This window comes from Macrobrachium nipponense, chromosome 20, assembly GCF_015104395.2.
Source record: "Macrobrachium nipponense isolate FS-2020 chromosome 20, ASM1510439v2, whole genome shotgun sequence".
Taxonomy (NCBI): Eukaryota; Metazoa; Arthropoda; class Malacostraca; order Decapoda; family Palaemonidae; genus Macrobrachium; species Macrobrachium nipponense.
The window spans coordinates 51,322,746-51,328,745 of NC_061089.1; positions in this window are offsets into that span (position 1 = coordinate 51,322,746).

Below are 6,000 nucleotides of genomic sequence, written 5' to 3' on the forward strand. Positions count from 1 at the left end.
TAGTCTGAACGCAGTCAGACCCAGAGCGGAGAGGTTTTGGTGATACCTTTTGAAGTGAGGCTGTTTGAGTAGATCTTTCCTCCAGGGCAACGTCCTTGGAAAGTCTACAAGGAAAGACATGACCTCTGTGAACCATTCTCTCGCTGGCCACATCGGGGCGATCAGGGTCAACCTCGTCCCTTCTGAAGCCGCAAACTTCCTCATGACTTCCCCCATGATCTTGAATGGCGGGAAGGCATACAGGTCTAGGCCCGTCCAACTCCATAGCAACGCGTCCACAGCGATTGCTTCTGGATTTAGGACCGGGGAGCAATACAGAGGAAGTCTCTTGGTCCTCGACGTCGCGAATAAGTCGACCAGAGGACGTCCCCACAACTTCCAAAGGTCTCGACACATGTCTTTGTGTAAGGTCCATTCCGTCGGTAGGATTTGTTCCTGACGACTGAGAAGGTCCGCCCTGACATTTTGCACTCCTGCAATGAACCTCGTCAGGATCGTAACCTTTCTCCTTTTTGCCCACAGCAGAATCTCCTTCGCCAGGTGAAACAAAATCCTGGAGTGTGTTCCTCCCTGATTCTTTAAATACGCGAGTGCTGTGGTATTGTCGGAGTTTACTTGAACGATTTTGTTCGTCAAACTCCCTTCGAAGAACTGCAGAGACAGAAAGATCGCTGCTAGTTCTTTGACATTTATGTGCCAGGCTGCCTGTTCCCTTCTCCAGGAGCCTGACACTTCCTCCCCTCCTAGTGTTGCTCCCCAGCCCGCGATGGAAGCGTCTGAGAACAACACTAGGTCGGGGCTCAGAAGACTTAGGGACAAGCCCTCTTGTAGCTTCTGCGGATCAAAAAGGGATTTTGACGTAGGAAAAATCTATTTCTGGGCTCAGCCGCGTCGCTCCGTGAAATGTGTCCTCTTAGCACTATTTCTAGTAAAATATTGCTATGATACCAGAGAACTGCTAAATTGGACATGTCAGAAGTCTCTGACTCGCTCACCTAAATAAAAGGTGTCAGTATAGAGCTGTGATATTGTTAGTATACAATAAAGTTTTGTACATACTTACCCGGCAGATATATACTTAGCTATAGTCTCTGACGTCCCGACAGAATTCAAAACTCGCGGCACACGCGACAGGTAGGTCAGGTGACCAGCCCACTCCCGCCGCTGGGTGGCGGGAATAGGAACCATTCCCGTTTTCTAACCAGAATTTTTCTCTTCCACCTGTCTCCTGAGGGGAGGCTGGGCGGGCCATTAATCGTATATATCTGCCGGGTAAGTATGTACAAAACTTTATTGTATACTAACAATATCATTTTTGTACATGCAACTTCCCCGGCAGATATATACTTAGCTGATTGACACCCTTGGTGGAGGGCAAGAGACAGTTACATACTAATTATTTATGAATATAAAAACGGGGAAACAACATACGTTGTAGGTATATAAAAAAACAACCTTGGTTCCTACCTGATATGGAAGAAGACTTCATTGATACTGTCTATGAGTCTGCTTGCCATCAGAGTTTCAGAGAGGATGAGACCTGTGACTGATAACCCTTTCGGATCATGCCAATGGGGCCTACCCGCTTTACATGGCAGAGCCTTTTCTTGGATCGTACCAATGGGGGCTGACCCACTTACATGGCAGAACCTTGACCTGTATCATACCAACGGGGCTAACCCTCTTACATGATAGAGCTTTTAGGTAATTTATAAGACACTACAAGGAGCATAACGACCAATCCCGATCACCTGACCACACTAACATGTTAGAACTACGATTTGAAAGGGGTCAACTCCTGCACCCTCTTTCAATCGACCAATTAAACACACCAAAAAATCATTAAAAACCCTAACCTAATAAAACTAAAAAGGATTGGGTTCAGCTCCCTGTCCCAGCAACGAATCCGCAGATACGTACGCTCCTAGAGTAAAGCATTTGTCGTACGTCATTTGAATGTCTCTCTAGTAATGGGATGCAAAAGACTGATTGCATCTCCAAAAAGTTGACTCCACTAGAGTCTGTATCGACAAGTTCTTGTGGAATGCCAAAGAGGTAGCGACTGCTCTTACCTCGTGAGCTTTAACTCTAAGGAGGTCCAGTTGTTCTTCTTTACACGCTAAATGGGCTTCCTTGATTACATCTCTGATGAAGAACGCCTGAGCATTTTTTGAGATCTGTCTTCCGGGATCTCTAACTGAGCACCATAAACTCTCCTTACTCCCCTTTAGTTCGTTCTTCCTTTCTAAGTAGAACTTAAGGCTTCTAACTGGGCAAAGAGCCCTTTCTCGCTCTGTACCTACTAGAGACGAAAGTCCTTTTACCTCGAAGGTTCTAGGCCAAGGTTTCGAATGGGTTTCATTCTTCGCCAAAAACATCGGTTTGGAGGAACAGAACGCCGAGTCGTTCCTGAAGCCAACATTATGTTCTAAGGCTTGTAGTTCGCTTACTCTTTTTGCTGAGGCTAGCGCGACCAAGAATAAAGACTTCCTTGTCAGATCTCTGAACGTAGCCTTACGGGGAGGTTCGAATTTGGGGTCATCAAGTACTTTAGGACCACATCCAAGTTCCAACTAGGTGCTCTAATACCTCTGTTCTTTGACGTCTCGAAGGATTTAATCAGATCATGTAAATCTTTGTCTTCCCCAATGTTAAGGCCTCTATGCCTGAAGACTGACGATAGCATACTATAGCCCTTAATTGTGAGAGACTACTAGATTACATTTTTCCTTCAAGTAAAGGAGGAAATCAGCTATATCTGTCACAGATACTGGAAGAGGATATCTTCTGAGTCCTACACCATCTGCGAAACACATCCCACTTCGACTGGTAGACCTCGAATAGTAGATGGTCTCCTTGCTCTTGCGATCGCTTTCGCAACTTCTCGAGAAAAACCTCTCGTTCTGACAAGTCCTTCGATAGTCTGAAGGCAGTTAGAGCGAGAGCGGGCAGGTTTTTGTGATACCTGTCGAAGTGGGGGTGGGGGTTTCTGAGAAGATCGCTCCTGTTTGGGAGAGATCTCGGAAAGTCTACTATCCATCCAGTACCTCTGTGTACAGTTTTGCGCTGGCCAGAACGGGGCTTATGAGGGTCAGTTTGGCTCCCTCTGCTGCTGCAAACTTCCTTACTACTTCCGATATGATCTTGAACGGAGGAAAAGCATACCCATCTATTCCGGACCAATCGAGGAGAAGGCCGTCCACCGAAATCGCCCTTGGGTCGGCGATCGGGGAGCAGTAACTTTCCAGCCTGCTGTTCCAAGGGGGTGGGTGGCAAAAAGATCTATATTTGATCTCCCCCAGAGGTTCCATAGTCTGTTGCATACCTCCTGATGCAACGTCCATTCTGTAGGCAGTACTTGGTCTCTCCTGCTCAGAAGGTCGGCTCTTACATTTTTGTCCCCTTGAATGAATCTCGTCAGGAGAGTGATTCTTCTCTCTTCTGCCCAAAGCAGTAGTTCTCTTGCCTTTTTGTAAAGGGAGAACGAGTGCGTCCTCCTTGCTTCTTGATGTAAGCTAAGGCTGTTGTTGTTGTCCGAATTGATCTGTAGGACTGAACCTGAGATCTGAGCCTCGAAGTGTATGAGAGACAGGTGAATCGCTGTTAATTCCTTCATATTGATGTGCCAGGACACCTGTTCTCCCCTCCAGGTGCCTGACACTTCTCTCGTCCCTAGAGTGGCTACCCCACCCCGCATCTGAGGCGTCGGAATACAATACTAGCCGAGGGTTCAGAACATGAAGGGATACTCCTTCGTTGATCCTGCACGGATTCATCCACCAACGAAGGTCCTCCTTTATTTCCTTCGTGATCTGGAAGGAATCGGACAGATTTTGGGATCTCTGATCCCAATGTTCTTAGATAGAACTGTAAAGGCCTTAGGTGAAGCCTTCCTAGAGAAATGAACTGTTCCAACGAAGAAAGGTCCCCAGAAGACTCATCCATTCCCTCGCGGAACATTGTTCTTTCTCTAGGAAGGTTGCTACTTTTTCCAAGCAGCGGTTCTGTCTTTCCTGTGATGGAAATACATGAAAACCCCGAGAATCCATCCGAAATCACCAGATAAACAATGTTCTGCTGGGGAATCATCTGGGATTTCTCGAGGTTTACTAACAGTCCCAAGGACTGTGTTAACTCCAGTGTCAGCTTTAAGTCCTCCAGACATCTGACTCACGACTGTGCTCGTATCAGCCAGTCGTCTAGATACAAGGATATTCGAATCCCTTCGAGATGAAGCCAGTGAGCCACATTTTTCATCAGTCCTGTGAATACTTGAGGGGCTGTTGAGAGTCCGAAGCATAGGGCCCGAAATGAAGAAATACTCTTCCTTGAGCCATAAATCTGAGGTATTTCCTGGAAGACGGGTGTATTGGCACGTGGAAATAAGCATCCTGCAGGTCCAGGATACCATCCAGTCCCCTGGACGCCAGGGCTGCTAACACCGAGGATGTCGTCTCCATTGTGAACTTCCTCTTGCTACGAACACGCTCAGGGCGCTCACGTCCAGAACTGGCCTCCAACCTCCTGAACTTTTCGGAAAACAAGAACGGCGATTGTAAAACCCCTAAGAAGAGAGATCTTTTACATTCCTCTATGGGTTCCTTGTAAAGCATCTGCTCCACGAGATGTAGAAGGGCTTGTTTCTTGACAGAATCCTTGTAGTTTGCTGTCAACTCCCTTGGAGTTGTAGTCATCAAGGGAGGTTTTTCCTGAAGGGGATTAAATATCCTTTCTTTTTTAGGATGGATAGGGACAGGCATCGGCACCTTTCTGTGCCCAAGTTTCGTAAAAGTTTAGAAGCCTGGCCGGACACTTTTGTCTGGAGAACCGACAGTCTCACTGGGTCTTGACGAACGGCCTTCGAGAAGACCTTCCTCTCTTCTCCGATCGTCTACTTCTGAGAGAAGATCTAGGGGCAGACCTTCCCCGAAAGGGCTGCTGGAAGGGAACTTTCTCCTTCTTCGAAACCTGAACAGCAGGTTTTAGCCTTTTAGCTGACTGGGCCAACAGGTCCTGTGTGGCCTTTTCTGATAAGGTCTTCGATATATCCCTCACTATTTCCTGAGGAAAAAGGTGACTAGAGAGGGGCGCGTATAACAGGGAGGATCTCTGCAGAGGCGAAACACATTTCGTTAAGAAGGAGCTAAACACTGCCCTCTTCTTCAATATACAGGATCCAAAAAGGGATGCCCCTTCATTGGAGCCATCCATAACCGCCTTGTCTAGGCAAGTTAAAATACGCTGCCCAACTTCTTCCATGGTAACAAGAAGTCTGGTTCTTTAGAGACTTCTTGGCTAAAAGCTCCCAAAGCCCAGTCCATGAAGTTAAAGACTTCAAGAGTCTTGAACAGGCCCTTGATGAGATGATCAACCTCACACATTCCCCAAGAGGCTTTTGCAGAATGCAGAGAGCGCGTCTTGAAGAATCTACAAGAGCGGAAAAGTCCGCATCTGAGGACGAAGGGAGTCCCAGGCCCATTGGCTCCTTGGTGTCATACCACATACCTGGTTTTCCCGTCAGCTTGGAAGGAGGACAAGCGAATACCGTCTTACCCCGCTTCCTTCCTTAGATCTGAGCCAGCTCTCGAGGCTTCTTCAGAGACTTTCTCATAGAAAGAGTAGGGGTCATCCTGACGAAGGAGGAGGACTTCGACAGTTTTGTGCTAGATAATAAAAGATCCCGGAGAAGGGGGATCCGACGGGCGTAGCGAGTCTCCAAACACTTGCAACAAAAGAGAAGCAAGTCTCTTATAGTCCGAAACTCCTGCATCTTTGGAGTCTCTTCTTCCGAAACTTCTTCCAAAAGCAATGCAGGCGAAGAGGGCTTTTGCCTTTTGCTTTTCAGGAGACCGATCCGGAGAAAAAAAGGCCTTTTTCTCTCGTGAATCTATCTGTAGGAGAATCAATGTCCCCTTGTGGATATCCGAAACCTTGTTTCTATCCTCCTTCCTGCACGAGTCCTGGAGCTTCCCTATACTCGGGCTTCTGCTCTGCTCCTTG